This window comes from Leucoraja erinacea, chromosome 36, assembly GCF_028641065.1.
Source record: "Leucoraja erinacea ecotype New England chromosome 36, Leri_hhj_1, whole genome shotgun sequence".
In the NCBI taxonomy this organism is placed as follows: Eukaryota; Metazoa; Chordata; class Chondrichthyes; order Rajiformes; family Rajidae; genus Leucoraja; species Leucoraja erinaceus.
This window is the reverse complement of record NC_073412.1, coordinates 4160628-4177492: the sequence shown is the minus strand read 5'-3', so window position 1 is coordinate 4177492 and position 16865 is coordinate 4160628. Positions and strand designations below refer to the sequence as shown.

The following is a 16865-nucleotide window of genomic DNA, read 5'->3' as shown; positions in this document are numbered from 1 at the left end:
GCTGAGTTACTCCAGCATTTTGTGCCCTTCTTCAGGCTGATCAGAACTGTGTTGTCAGGGCAGGTGGCACATTACGTGCCAAGCAGAAGCACTTTAGTGTGCAGTTGGAGTCACAGGGTGTGGGGTGGGGGAGGGAGATAAACATACACATACATATATACATACACACACACATATATATACACACACACACACACACACACACACACATATATATATAAATAAATAAATAAGATAGATGAATAAAATGAAAATAAATATATAAATAAATATGTGTGTGTGTATATACACACACACACACACACACACATATTTATTTATATATTTATTTTCATTTTATTCATCACACACATATTTGTGTGTGTGTGTGTGTGTGTGTATATACACACACACACCCACATACATATATGTGTGTGTGTGTGTGTGTGTGTGTGTGTGTATATATATATATGTGTGTGTGTGTGTATATATATGAATGACTGGGGGGGGGAATATGACAAATTCCCATACATTGTGTGCCACACAACAACTCGTACATATGTTCATGCTACCCAGGCTGCTCAGATGGAAACTGGATCTGACCCAAATGCTGTGGCCAAGGCAAGAACCCGGTTCAGAAGGAACATGATAAAGACTAGCAGCCCAGAACGATGAACAAAATTGAGATTTAAGAAAAGCAGGCTGACTGATTCATGCTTTAAGCTGGTCAACTGGTTTTACTTTCAATATTTATGACACTGTAAATTTGTTACACTATTCAAATAAAAACCTTCTTGACTAAGGAATGACTGGTGTGAAGTTATTCAGGCGTGTTGAAATCATTTTAACATCCCTGACGATATCAATCTAAATATTTTCAGGTTATTAACATTGTACTGGGACAAGTTTAAAGTGCAATGGCAAAAACAAGTAGGACTTGTACTGCCACTAAATGGAATTAAGGTTTTACTCCATTTATATAAAAAAAATCTTGCACAAACCATTGACTCAATTTATACCTCACACTGCCTGGTAAGGCCAGCAGTATAATCAAGGACGAGTCGCACCCTGGCCACTCCCTCTTCTCTCCCCTCAGGGAAAAGGGACACCTCCAGATTCTGAGAGAGTTTCTTCCCAGCTGTTATCAGGCAACTGAACCATCCAACCACAACTAGAGAGCAGTGCTGAACTACTTTCTACCTCATTGATGACCCTCGGACTATCCTTGATCGGACTTTACTGGCTTTACCTTGCACCACCTTTTTCTTATCACGTATCTGTACACTGTGAATGGCTCGATTCGGTCCACTGACTGGTCAGCACGCACCAAAAGCTTTTCACTGTACCTCAGTAAACATAACAATGAACTAAACTAACACTAAAAAAGCCATAACTTCACATTATGATATTTAATGACGTTACATTTTCAATGAGTGGATATTGAGCACAAGGTGACAGCAAAATATTAGCAAATACCATTCTATTTAAGAAACTGTAAGATGAAAGTATCAAAAGTTTAAACAAGCATGCTATTGCAAAATTGTACAAGTTGCGCTGAATGTAACCTATTTGAACAGAAATAGAGAATTTTGCAACAAACATTTTTGGCAGCTAAGCTAATTATAACATTTCACTCACAGGAAAGGCAAAGTTGCTCCATCCAAGTCAAATAGAAGACCATTTTAGATTAAACATACTGCATGTAATGAATTGTAACTGTTGCAAAATAGCCTTGGGAACATTCCATTTGCAGCAGATTGCATTCCAAACATTCACCGATACTATCACAATTAGATCACAATTTGTCAAACTAAAAATTTCATCTCCTTGAACAAATAGGTTTCAATAACACAAGTGGACATCAAACAATATTAATCAAAACAAAAAGAATTAAGAATACATGACTAATAGGTGGAACAACCATATGGATTAAAGGTTAAATCTATTTTGTATTACTACTGATAAATGCCATTTAAAGCTGGCCTGTCTAAATTAGTATCTTCCTGCAACCATCGAGATACTTTAAGCATGCACAGCAACATCACAACAGCTCTGAGCACCAAACTCAAATACAAGATGATTAAAGATTCAGTGTTAAGAGTTATACAGTACAGAAACAGATCTAACAGCCCACTTTGTTCATGCTGACCAAGATGCCTCATCTGAACCAGTCGTATTTGCCTATATTCGACATATCCCTGCAAGCCGTCAAGAGTCAAGTATGTTTTGATACGTCCCAAACAAAACAACGCAATTCTTACTTGGAGTGATACAGCATGGAAACAGGCCATTCGGCCCCTTACCCACACCGGTCAACATATAACTGCTACAATAGTCTCACCTGCCTGCATTCGGCCCATATCCCTCCAAACCTGTCCTATCCATGTACCTCTATTTCTTAAAGGTTGGGATAGTCCCTGCCTCAACTATCTCCTCTGGCAGCTCGTTACATACACCCACCACCTTTTGTGTGAAAAAGTTATCCCTCAGATTCCTATTAAATATTTTATCCTTCACCTTAAACCTATGCTCTCTGGTCCTCGATCCCCCTATTCTGGGCAAGATACTCTGTGCATCTATCTGATCTATTCCTCTCATTATTTTATACCCCTCTATAAGATCACATGCCGCTGTGAGGATTCTCCCAACGCCGGAGCACCATCACCCGGCGAGAACGGCCTGGAACATCGGGCCTCCATGGAGGCAACTGTGGAGGCCTCAATGGGCCCGACTATGGGTAAACTGGGGATGGGGACTGGACTTTGTGCCTTCCCTCATAATGGGAACCATTGTGGGGGGATGTTTTTATGTTTAAATATCTTTATTATTGTTATGTCTGTATTCTTTCTTTATGTGCTGCACGGAGAGGACGCTGATGCTGTTTGTTCGCCGGTTCTCCGTTTGCTATTGTCTGTTACTATTGTAAATCGACTTTGAGTCTTAGAAAAGCGCTATAAAAATTAAATTTATCATATCATCACCTACTTGCAGCAGCACAACAGATATGTAAACATTGTACTCAATAGATACCGTAATAAACAGGAAGTTCTATGAATTAAAAACAATATAACGCAAAAACCAAATCCAAGCTCGAAGTCCTAAGTTCAAACAAGACAGTACGTAGTCGGGCGTTTTGTTGCAGTTCGTACAGTGTAATAGCCTGATGGTTGAAAAGAGTGGTTGAACACATCTTTGTCCTCATTAAGGACAAATTTGTCTACCTAAGGAGTTGCTGTTGAGATTGTTGACAGCTTCAAGTATCTTGGCATGCATATCACTGGCAACCTGACCTGGTCCCTTCCTACTGAATGCGTAGGAAGGACCTGCCAACGCTGGTTTAAACCAAAGATAGACACAAAAAGCTGGATTAACAGTAAGCCCTACTGCAAGCATCTCTGGAGACAAAAACATGAGACCTGGCTGAATAAGTTTAGCTGAGTATTAACTGAAGCCCTGAAGCCACCAAATCATGGGTCTGGCAGGTCACCTAGACAGGGGCCTTTTGCTGCAAGATGCTCATCTAACCGCAAGAGTTACTCCAGCTTTTTGCTTCATCTCTAAAATGAGCAAGCTATGAGGGCTGATGATCCAGAAAAGAAGCACTAAGCAATGCTACAGATTTTGGAAGAACCCCGTGAATATTCTTAGCACCCAGATATGCACCATATGCTAATATGGAAGTCCGGAGTTATGTCAGACATGCATTATAGCGCTGGTATGGCAACTGTGTCCCTGCTCTTGACTAGCCTGGACAATACAGACTTCTAATGACTCGAAGGGTCTCGACCTCAAACGTCGCTTATATCATGCCATGAACAAGCTGTCCAACAACAAAGCAAGTGGCTCCAGCATATCTCTGCTGAACACTTAAGTACTATGTGCTCAAATCCTGTGGCATAAATGGCTTTAAACATTCATGTAGTAATATCGCTCAATGCACCCAAGTTAAGTGTTTAGGAAGTCATTAAGGACAGAGCTGGTAAAGTAGGCAGCCTAAATAATTACAGGCCCATAGCTTTAGCCAGCATATTGTCAAAAGTTTTAGAAAGAGTTCTGCTGGATAGAATAAATGAGTTTGTTAACTCCACAGATAACCAGTTTTGCTTTAAAGCTAAACATGGCACTGACTTGTGCATATATGCCCTAAAGGAGATTGTAAACAAATATAGAGACAAAAACTCTTCAATTCTTATGTGCTTTTTTGATGCTTCCAAAGCCTTTGACCGAGTTAATCACAGAAAGCTGTTTGGTAAAATGAGTCAAAGAGGGGTGCCTGAATACATTGTTAGAATTCTGGCCTACTGGTATGCCCACCAGACTATGCAAATAAAATGGGGCAATAGGGTCTCAGCCCCATTTGGGGTTAGCAATGGTGTTAGACAAGGGGGAATTTTGTCCCCAGTCCTTTTTTAATCTATATATTGATGATCTGTCAGAACAATTGAAGGCCTGTAACATTGGGTGCGTGATTGGTAATATTTTAGTGAACCATATTATGTATGCAGATGATCTCGTGGTCTTTAGTCCATCTAGCGCTGGTCTCCAGCAGCTCCTTACTATATGTTCTGTTTATGGTGTGGAACATGACATTAAATATAATGCTAGTAAGAGTACTGTTATGGTCTGTAGAACCAAAGAGGATAAATGCCTAAAATATCCTGATTTTAAATTATCTGACAACAATCTTAGTGTCTGTAATAAGATAAAATATCTAGGGCATATTATTACAGAACAAATGACAGATGAGGCAACGACGCATGCTGTATGTACAGGCGAATATCCTCTTGCGTAAATTTGGTACGTGTGCAGATGTGGTGAAGATGTCGCTATTTAGAGCATACTGCACACCCCTCTACACTGCGCACCTGTGGTCGAACTATTTAAAGACAAGTATGCAGAGACTAAAGGTGGCATATAACGACGCCATGAGAACACTGCTAAGGCAATCTAGTTGGTGTAGTGCCAGTAATATGTTTATGGCTGCAGGAGTCAGTACTTTAGAAGCTATCCTAAGACACCACATGTATAAATTCATTTGCAGGATAAATGACTCTAAAACAGTGCTTATTGTGGCCTTGTCAAACATAAGGGTTAGCACTACACGCTACGAATCCCAGCTGTGGAGACACTGGTATCGTTGTCTCGTTGTAGGGCATTGATCATCTTTTAATCTGGATTTTTAACTTAAGGGTATTGTGGGTTTTAAAAAATATATAAATTATGACGTTTTTATGTGATATACCATGATTTTATATGTGCTTATGATATTTGATATGCAATGCATTTTTAATGTAAATGTTGCCCCTTGTCTGGACCTTGAGTCCGTAATAAAGATTATTATTATTATTAGTAAAAGTTTCAGTCCAAGCAAACAAAATCCAACACTGAGCCACACACAAGACATTTGAACAACTGATCAAAGGTCTGGAGTAAAGGATGGTATAATTACCTTAAAATGAGGAAGAGGGGTTTGGTGAGGAAGTTCGAGTGCTCAGACTCTCAAAGCACACACAGGAAAGTGAATAAAATCAGCCATATGCCAAAGGACTTGGAGGAGCACAGAAATGAAGTTCTGAGGCTGCAGAGAAAGAGCAAGGATAAAAAAAACAAAAAAAAACGGGTTAAAAACAAACCTACAAACAGTCACGTTCAAACAAGAAGTCAAAACATGAATACAGCTGACTTCAGCAATCTAAATTTAAACCATCATTTGGTCCCCTTCCACTTTCCAGTGAATGTTTTACTCAAAAGTAAAAATTATTGAAACACAATAATATAGGAGTAGAGATGTCTAGAACTTGGGTCAGTCGCAAAGTACAAAATCAGCCATTTTGCCACATAATGTATTCACCTTAAGGGCAGGGACCACTGAATTTATCTAAATCGAGTGCACTATGGCAGCTCAAAATATATATAACCTTCCTTCGTTTGTGGCTTCACAGTTGGGGAAAACATTCTGAAGCAAAACGCCAATAATCCACAATCCAATGATTTGGTCCAAACTCACCTGGTAATGTTAAATGTGCCCCAGGGCCCTGGCTCACATTCACCAAAAACATCTGGTTGTAATATTATAATACTGTTTAATATTTAAAAGTGTTGGTGTTTTAATGGAACCAACATCCAAAGGCCAACAAAACATGCTGGCACCACACCACTAAGAATGAGCATGCTAGTTTAGAATTTCACTGTACTTTAGTTTAGTTTAGAGATACAGCACAAAAGCAGGCCCGTCGGCCCACCGAGTCCACGCTGGCCAGCGATCCCTACACACTAAAGGGCTGTCCCACTATACGAGTTTACCCAAGAGCTCTCCCGAGTTTTAAAAACACTCAAACTCGTGGTAGAATGTACGTAGCGGGTACGTCGGAGCTCGGGATGTCTCTTAGCGGCTCATAACGCTAACGGCAGGTACTCGGGAAACACGGTAAGCTCGTGAAGTTTTTTCAACATGTTGAAAAACATCCACAAGAACCCTGATTACCTATGAGCAGCTATTACCGTAATTCTCCGAGTTCGAATCAGGGGAAACTCGGGAGAACTCTTGAATTACCTCGCACAGTGGGACAGGCCCTTTACACTATTCGACACACACAAGGGACAATTTACATTTATACCAAGTCGATTAACCTACAATCCTGCACGTCTTTGGAGTGTGGGAGGAAACTGAAAAACTCTGAGAAACCTACGCGGTCACAGGGAGAACGTACAAACTCCGTTAAGGGGCAGCACAGATCGAACCCGGGTCTCTGGCGCCGTAAGTGCTATAAGGCAGCAACTCTACCGTTGTGCCACCATGTCACCCCATACTGAACCCAGACATTCTGTTCAGCCCATTCTGCGTTCAGTGCTTGCCACTCTTCAATTCGGCTAAGTGATCTCTTGTACTTCCTTGTGTACTTAACCCTGCCTTACTCTGCAATCCAAACTATTTGCCTCACTGTCTAGTGGCAGAGAGTTCCATAGTTGAACTACTGAACGAAGCAGTGAACTTGATTCATTCTTTAAACTCATGGTTCCAATTCTGGGCTCATTTACAAGCATGCCATCAAAATCAAAATCCTGTCAGGTGATCATTCCCTTCTTTCCACACTCTGTCACCCTTGAAGTTTGTTTGACTCATGAAACCCCAGCTTGATCTTGAACATGTAGATGGATTTATTTCCCTTCAGATCCTATAGTACTAAGATATTTTTCTCTAGAGATTCTGCATCCATTTTGTGACACCATTATCAGGACTTCAAAATCAATTTGCCGGCTTATTTAAAAAAAAAAAGAATTTTAAAACATTATTATTTTGATTTTCTGTATTTTGATTAAGAAAGTCAAAGAGTAGACTTTCTTACCATTTATCACCTACCATTTAAAAGCAACAATTTCAGTGTCCATCACTTTGGTTGTGCTTATCTGAGTTATCTTCAAATAAAGTGTGTGGTGTTTTGATTTGTAGCAAATGTTAACTTGCGAAGGAAGTCAAAGAGTAGATTATCTTAGCAAACTAACAGTTGCAGTAAATCAAAACACCACACACTTTTTTGAAGATAACTCCAAGATCTGAAGGGTCTCGACCCGAAACATCACCCATTCGTTCTCTCCAGAGATGCTGCCTGTCCTGGAGTTACTCCAGCTTTTTGTGTCTTTCAAAGATAAGCACAACTAAAATGATGGACACTTTGAAATGGTGGCTTTAAATGGTAGGTGATTATGCGCACAATGTCAGCAGGATGATAGGTAGAATCCAAATAGCTTGGTGGCTTAAATTTTCAAATGCACAAAACAAATGACATTAAAAATTTCATAATTACACATTACCACTAAACAGAAGTTTTAATGGGAAGCACAACCTCAAGGCAAATGCATTTTGTTCTAAGTTTATCTTTCAGATCTGGTTGAAATGTTCCATTCACCATCACCAGGCAACTTACTGCTTTGGTAACAATGCCTAATTTCAGAATGCCCTTCGGCACGTGCTAATCCAATCATACCTCATGTACTGCATGAATGGACTATTCTGTAATACAATGAAAAATTCATGATTTAAATAAAAACTCTTGGGTAACATTAATCTCACATGCCTTAAATCTTAATGTTGGCTTGCTTATATGATAATAATAATAATAATATCTTTTATTGTCATTGCAACGAGATTTAGTATGCAGCTCCAACTGATGAAAAAGAAAAGTAAAATAAATAAATAAGCTGTGTGTCGTGACCATCCAAGGGAGACAGTCCGGGGGGGGGGGGGGGGGGGGGGGTGGGGGGGCACTCAGCAGGGCCGGTTCAGAGCCGCTATAGCTCTTGGAATAAAGCTGTTTCTGAGTCTGGAGGTTCGGGCGTAGAAGGTCTTGTAACGTCTGCCGGAGGGAAGTAATAATAATAATAAATTTTATTTATGGGCGCTTTTCAAGAGTCTCAAGGACACCTTACAAAAATTTAGCAGGTGGAGATTGGGGCGTATTCTCCATTATGGGACCTCCTGAAGTCAATAATCAGCTCCTTGGTCTTGGAGGTGTTTAGTGACAAGTTGTTACGTGTGCACCAGTCCGCCAGGTTCTGCACCTCCGCCCTGTATTTTGTTTCATCACCGTTGGTGATCAGCCCAATCACTGTTAGGTCGTCTGCAAACTTCACGATGGTGTTGGTGTCGAATGCAGGAACACAGTCGTGAGTGAAGAGGGAGTAGAGCATGGGGCTTAGTACACTAGTACACACATGATGGAGTGATGGCAATGGTAGGATAACAAAAATTCTGGAGAAACTCAGCGGGTGAGGCAGCATCTATGGAGCGAAGGAATAGGTGACGTTTCGGGTCGAAACCCTTCTTCAGACTGATGAGGGGATGGGGGGGGAGGGGGTGGGAAGAAGAAGCAGTGGTAGGATGGTGCCTACTTGACCGTGAAGATGCAGTAGAGAATGGTGCCTGTATAATAGACATCGAAGGTGTTAGTAGCGGGTCAGTCTTTTAGTTTAATTTCTACTGCATGGAAACAGGCCATTCAGCGTACCGAGTTGACAACAGCCAGCGATCCTGCACACACTAGGATTAATTATGCCCAGCAAATTAACTTACAAACCTGCATGTCTTTGGAGTGTGGTAAAAAACAGTAGCACCCGGACAAAATGCACGTGGTCACAGAAAGAACGTACAAATTCTTTACCGACAAGCACCCGTAGTCAGGATCTAACCCAGGTATTTGGTGCTGTAAGGCAGCAACTATCACTGCGCCACCGTGCTGCCCAAATACCGCTTCATTTACGAAGATGTTGAAGAATTTCTAAAGATCAAGGATCTACAGACTGCTGTTTTACAAAGCGAGGCAAAATGCTGGAGTAATTTAGCAGGTCAGGCAGCATCTCTGGAGAACATAGAAAGGCAATGTTTTGGGTCGAGACCCTTCTTCTAAAGAGCACCTTTTCACCACTGCCATTGCATGCGGCTTGACAAGACAGACCATCTTGGCCGCCTGATCCCACTGACTTACCTGAACCTGGGTGGTGTTGAGGTCCACCTTCATGGTCTTGCATCCCTATGAATAGAAACATAGAAAATAGGTGCAGGAATAGGCCATTCGGCCCTTCGAGCCTGCACCGTCATTCAATATGATCATGGCTGATCGTCCAACTCAGTATCCTGTACCTGCCTTCTCTCCACACCCCCTGATCCCTTTAGCCGCAAGGGCCACATCTAATTCCCTCTTAAATATAGCCAATGAATTGGCCTCAACTACCTTCTGTGGCAGAGAATTCCAGAGATTCTCCACTCTCTGTGTGAAAAATGTTTTCCTCATCATGGTCCTAAAAGATTTCCCCCTTATCCTTAAACTGTGACCCCTTGTTCTGAACTTCCCCAACATCGGGAACAATCTTCCTGCATCTAGCCTGTCCAACCCCTTAAGAATTTTGTAAGTTTCTAAAAGATCCCCCCTCAATCTTCTAAATTCAAGCGAGTGCAAGCCGAGTCTATCCAGTCTTTCTTCATATGAAAGTCCTGACATCCCAGGAATCAGTCTGGTGAACCTTCTCTGTACTCCCTCTATGGCAAGAATGTCTTTCCTCAGATTAGGACACCAAAACTGTACGCAATAATCCAAGTGTGGTCTCACCAAGACCCTGTACAACTGCAGTAGAACCTCCCTGCTCCTATACTCAAATCCTTTTGCTATGAATGCTAACATACCATTCGCCTTCTTCACTGCCTGCTGCACCTGCATGCCTACTTTTAATGACTGGTGTACCATGACACCCAGGTCTCGTTGCATCTCCACCTTTCCTAATCGGCCATCATTCAGATAATAGTCTACTTTCCTGTTTTTGCCACCAAAGTGGATAACCTCACATTTATCCACATTATACTGCATCTGCCATGCATTTGCCCACTCACCCAGCCTATCCAAGTCACCTTGCAGCCTCCTAGCATCCTCCTCACAGCTAACACTGCCCCCAGCTTCATGTCATCCGCAAACTTGGAGATGTTGCATTCAATTCCCTCGTCCAAATCATTAATATATATCGTAAATAGCAGGGGTCCCAGCACTGAGCCTTGCGGTACCCCACTAGTCACTGCCTGCCATTGTGAAAAGGACCCGTTTACTCCTACTCTTTGCTTCCTGTCTGCCAGCCAGTTCTCTATCCACATCACTACTGAACGCCCAATACCGTGTGCTTTAAGTTTGTATACTAATCTCTTATGTGGGACCTGGTCGAAAGCCTTCTGAAAGTCCAGATATAACACATCCACTGGTTCTCCCTTATCCACTCTACTAGTTACATCCTCGAAAAATTCTATAAGATTCGTCAGACATGATTTACCTTTCATAAATCTATGCTGACTTTGTCCAATGATTTCACCACTTTCCAAATGTGCTGCTATCCCATCTTTAATAACTGATTCTAGCAGTTTCCCCACTACCGACATTAGACTAACTGGTCTGTAATTCCCCATTTTCTCTCTCCCTCCCTTTTTAAAAAGTGGGGTTACATTAGCTACCCTCCATTCCTCAGGAACTACTCCAGAATCTAACGAGTTTTGAAACATTATCATTAATGCATCCACTATTTCTGGGGCTACTTCCTTAAGTACTCTGGGATGCAGCCTATCTGGCCCTGGGGATTTATCGGCCTATAATGCATTCAATTTACCTAACACCACTTCCCGGCTAACCTGGATTTCACTCAGTTCCTCCATCTCCATCAAAAAATAAAGCCGATTTTGTCAAGGAAGCACTTTGAGACGGTAATCCATGCCTTTGTTACCACCCGGCTGGATTACTGCAATGCACTGTATCTGGGGGTTAGTCGGTCCTCCATCGCCCGTCTCCAGATGGTACAGAATGCAGCTGTTCGTCTCTTGACAGGCACACGAAAGCATGATCATGTTTCTCACCTTTTGGCCTCTCTCCACTGGCTGCCTATTCAGTATAGGATTCGTTTTAAAATTATTTTATTTACTTTTAAATCCCTAAGTGGTCTTGCCCCGTCCTACCTATCTGAGCTTCTTCACCCTTATTCGCCCTCCCGCTCTCTCAGGTCAGATCATCAGCTGCTCCTGATTGAGCCAAAAACTAAGCGGAAGCTCAGAGGGGACCGTGCCTTTGCTGTGTCGGCTCCGAGATTGTGGAATGAATTGCCTCTGCACGTTAAACAGGCCCCTTCTCTAGCTGTTTTTAAATCACTCCTGAAGACATATCTATTCTCCATGGCCTTTGTAGACCAGTGAGGCGTCGAATTGTTTATTAACTTTATTTGCTTGGTTTTGCTGCGTTGTTTGTACTTGTGTTTTATGTTTTTTAATTTATTGTTTGGATTTTTGTATGTAATTTATGCGCCTCGTGTTAGTTGTATGTTCTGTTGTTCTGCCTGTTTTATGATGTCTTGCTTGTTTTCTTTTTTCTGTACAGCACTTTGGTCAGCTTTGGTTGTTTTTAAGGTGCTTAACAAATAAAGTTATTATTATTATTATCTCATTTGACCCCCGGTTCCCTGCTATTTCCGGCAGATTATTTATGTCTTCCTTAGTGAAGACAGAACCAAAGTAGATATTCAGAACCAAAGAATCATTGACTTCCGCCTCAAGCTCAACACCTTTCACAAGCATGCTTCCCCAACCACTTCCTCAAAAACCTAGAAACCACATATGAACTGATATCACGCTATTCCTAAACTCCACGCATTCAATGGAATTCGTCTCTCTCCAGAATTCCACAATGTTCCTACTGTTTTCGTGGATATTGCAACCCTTCCAAAATTTCTTCAAATCATCTTATGACCGAGGGTGTATGAAGGAACTGGTTTAAACCAAAGATAGACACAAAATGCTGGGACAGGCAGCTTCAAAGACTTTTGCCATTTTCCTAGTTCTCAGCATAGGGCAATGATTTTGATTTTAAATCGAGACAGTGTTTGAGCAACTCAGCAGGTCAGACAGCATCCCAGAGTACACAGTGAGCGGCACAGTGGTGCAGCAGTGAAGTTGTTGCCTTACAGCGCCAGTAACCTGGTTACGGCGGCAGGCGCGGGCACACCGCGACGCCCTGTGTCTCCCTTTCAAGGGAGATGCTAAAAATGCATTTCGTTGTCTCTGTACTGTACACTGACAATGACAATTAATTGAATCATTTCAATCATTTCATTTCATTTCATTTTCATTTCATTTCGATCCTGCCTATGGGTACTGGGTGTATGGAATTTATACGTTCTCCCTGTGGCCACATGGGTTTTCTCCAGTACCCCGGTTTCTTCCCACATTCCAAAGATGTGCTGGTTATGTTAGGTTAATTGGCTTCTGTAAATTATCCCTAGTGTGTAGGATAGAATTAGTGTATGGGTGGACGCTGGTCTGCACGGACTCTGTGGGCCAAAGGGCCTGTTTCCACAATGTATCTCTAAATCATGAATAGGTGTTATTTCCATTCAAATATTATCTCCTGATGTTCTGCTTAGTTTGATGTCTCCTAGCTCCTGGTTTTGACTTTGCAAACCACATTGTCTTATTCTGACACTGTAGGTCCCATGATTTCTGAATTCCCCCCTACCACAGCAAGTTGCTGCTCAGCATAGAGCAGCTATCGTAAACTCTGGTACCTGGAAGGTAATCTCTAGCTAGTGGAAGGTAACGGGGAGATCCGGTTTCCTCTTAGTCCACAGACGTACAGGTTTGTAGGTAATGCTGAATTGGTTCTGTCAGAGCTCTCGTCTTTGTATTTCGTACTGATCAGTAGGAAACGCTGTTTTGGATTAACTGATACTGCAGGGGGGCCGCCATATTATCCAGTTATTTCCTATCCGCAGTACAGCTGTCAAAGTAAGTTCCCAGTTGCTAGTGTTTGCAGTAACTACTTGTGGGATGTGTTCAAGGCTCAGACCACTTTTTTTTTTAATTCTCCAATAACCATCCATTATTTTCAGCCTATAAGCACATGCATGAGAGTGATATTTATTTTTACTTGCAAAATGACAATTGCTTTGAGAAACTACCCAAATCAAGAATTATATAAAAACAGCCATTCCTGTAAAAGCCTTCACCAACTTAAAGGTCAAATCAAATTCAGTTTATAGATTGAATATGTTGAAGAGCCATTTTTTTCAAGAACATGGATTAAAACTAGGTTTAATTATGGGAGAATCTAGGACCAGAGGGCACAGTCTCAGAATAAAAGAATGTATCTTTAGAATGAGACGAGGAGGAATTTCTTTAGCCAGAGGGTGGTGAATCTGTGGAATTCATTGCCACAGACGGCTGCGGTCAAGTCATTGGGTATTTTTAAAGCAGAAATGGACCATTATTGATCATGGAACTTCACAAATATTGTATGACCTCAATGTTCTGATTTGTAAACCAACCTTTGTATAATAATGGCAACCACACGGAAGAATAAACCAACACTGTTAAAAACAGCCAAATTTTCTCACAACAGTGCTCCAAGTTATTTGAATGTATTACTATTACCAAATCGGAGGTGTTAACTTTCCAAAAACAAAAATGCTGAAATCAAACCAATTGGACAAATAAATGCAGAATTAGGAAGAGAACTGTATTTATGTTCTCAGCGCTATCTTTATATGTTACACACCATCGACTACGAAGCACAAAAAATGGACAACCTTAAATTACCACAAATAAAAACAGTATATGAACTAATCTGACTTCAATTAAAATGCAATTGCAAAATACTGTTTACATTTTTAATAAATAAAATCTGGAGCTTTACAGGTAAGTGACATGAAAGCAAACATAGAAACAACTTGGATGTAAATGTAGATGGGCTGGTTATTAAGTTTGCAAATGAGACCAAAATAACTGGAGTTGCAGCGAGTAAGGCTGTCAAAGCATACAGTGCGATATAGATCAGATATAGAAATGGGTGCAGAAGTTTAATGTGATAATGATGGCACAATACGATTATGGAATTCAAGGGGCTATATATATATATACGCGTGTGCAGAGAATGGAGGGATATAATGTGCATGCAGGGAAAGGAAATTAATTTAACCGCAATATTTTCAGCACATTGTGGACCGATGGAACTGTTCCTCCATTGTACTGTTCCATATTCTTTCAACGTTGCATCATATCCAATAAACCTATTTAAAGTTATCTCATTGCACATCTGATGCAAATCAGATAACAATTGAAATTACAGTAGTTACTTTTAGCTTTTAGATGGAATGAAAGAAAAGCAGAATTTGAATAGGATGATTTTCAGTGCTCAGATTACCAATGAGTCAGAGAAACTTAAAAAAAAAACAATACCATCAAACCGTACAGCTATAAAGAGGGGATACTGCATCTCAATTCTCAAAGCCCAATAACTAAGCAAAATTGGCAAAGCGTTACAGATGCTGGTTTACAAAAAAAAGAAAGTGCTGGAGTAACTCAGCAGGTCAGTAGCATCTCTTGAGAACATGGATGGGCGACGGTTTGGTTGGCATCCCCCTTTAGACTGCATCAGACTTTACAGATCATTGTTTTTTAATATACAATGCAAACTTCATTCTTAAACTGTACCCACTTCTCTGGTCACAGCTTCAATACATCGTCCCGTCACTTAACCAAACCTTCAAGCCACAACAGCGGTCCATTCTGAAATGTCTGTTACAAAAAAGTACACCAGAGAATGCAAATCTCTGGGAATTTACAGATGACTAGTACTTTGAGGTATATAATATTCAACATGCCACAAGAAACAGGAGAACCAGGGAACTTGCTTTACATTTAATTATTTTAAAACTCAAAGATGTACAACATGTCAGCACAACAAAAATATATTAAATAGGCAAACAGATGTATTGATTTTTTTCAATATTTCCTAATACACCAAAACATTGAGTCAGAGTTGGATGGCACATAAACAGGCTCTTCAGTTCACCTTGTCCGTGCCCATTAAGTTGGCATATTGGACAAGTCCCATTTGCCTGCATTTGGCCTTCCCCAAACCCGTCATTTCCATATAATTGTCCACATAGCTTTTAAAAGCTGTAATTGTACCCGCTTCTTTAGCTTCCTCTGGCAGCTCAACCGCGACATGGACCATCCTCTGAATGAAAAAGGTGCCGAAGGTCTATTTTAAATCTCTTCCCTCAAACCTTAAGCCTATGCCCTCTACTTTTAGAATCCTCTACCATGGGAAAAAGACTGAGCATTCACTGTTCATGCCCGTCATGATTTTGTATAACTCAACAAATAACACCAGTGTCTCGTAAACTCCAAACCTACAAACCAGAACGTCTTTGGAGTGAGGGAGAAAACCCACACAAGTCACAGGGAAAACGTAAAAAATTCATACAGACAAGCACCTGTAGTCTGGATCGAACATGGGTCTCTGGCGCTGTAAGGCAGCAGCTCTACCAGTGCTCCACCATGCCGCCCATTCTCCAATCTCTTATGTACCCTTTCCAACTCGATGACATCCTTCCGATAGCTCGGCTGGAAATTATAACATTTCTTCAGGCAAGCATTTGCTAACTAATACAATATCAAATGCCAAGTTGAGAGCAATGGTTTTCCCCATACAAGTTAAACTTTGAATGTTCCAGGAAACATCAACAAAAGTTGCGCAAGTAATTACAAAATATGACAGCTGAAATTTGAATATTCATCCAGCTCTAAAGTCCCAAGTATGTTTCAACAAGCGAAAACTACTATTTTCAATTGCAGGTTTTTAGTGTGGTTTATTATACTCATTTGTACCGAGGTACAGTGAAGAGCTTTGTTTTGCATGCTATCCAATCCTGATCAGATAATACTATACACAAATATAATCCACTATACACAGATACAATCACTCAAATCAGTATGTGGAGCAAAAGGGGGAGATATAGAGTGCAGAATATAGTTCTCAGCATTTTAGTGCATCAGTTCCATAAGCAAAGTTCAAAGTCCGCAATAAGGTAGGGTGAATCGGGACAGTACCCAAGCTTATGGAAGGACACTTCAGAAGCCTGAAGAAGAAAATAAGAGGAAGAGGAAAATAAGTTATTTGAATCTGATGGTGTGTGCGTTCAAGCTTCTGTACCTTCAGCCAGACGGGAGCAGGAAGAAACATAGAAATATAGAACATAGAAAATAGGTGCAGGAGGAGGCCATTTGGCCCTTCGAGCCAGCACCGCCATTCATTGTGATCATGGCTGACCATCTCCTATCAATAACCCGTGCCTGCCGGAATGAATGACCCCAGGGGGAAAAGCGTTTTTGATTATTTGGCTGCTCTTCTGAGGCAGCTTGAAGTGTAGATGGACTCAATGGTGGGAAGTCTAGTCTGTGAGATGGACTGAGCTACATCCACAACTCTGCAATTTCTTGCATTCTTAGGCCAAACTGATCCCACACCAAGCTGTGATACAACTTAAAAGATATGCTTTCACTAGTGCATCTGTGGAAGTTTATGTGT

At 41.0% G+C, this 16865-nt stretch overlaps 1 protein-coding gene across 2 annotated transcripts in view; it reads right to left on the bottom strand.

The window, feature by feature from the left end:
* csk (C-terminal Src kinase) overlaps positions 1–16865 on the bottom strand; it is an 86624-nt gene that overhangs the window by 54901 nt on the left and 14858 nt on the right. Inside the window, exon 1 of one of the 2 annotated variants that reach the window (XM_055662502.1) lies at positions 5429–5577. The exons of the other annotated variant lie outside the window; for it this stretch is intronic. The gene's annotated coding sequence lies outside the window, so the exon portion shown is untranslated. Of the gene's footprint in view, positions 1–5428; positions 5578–16865 lie in introns of those variants that run through there. 2 annotated transcript variants of the gene reach the window in all.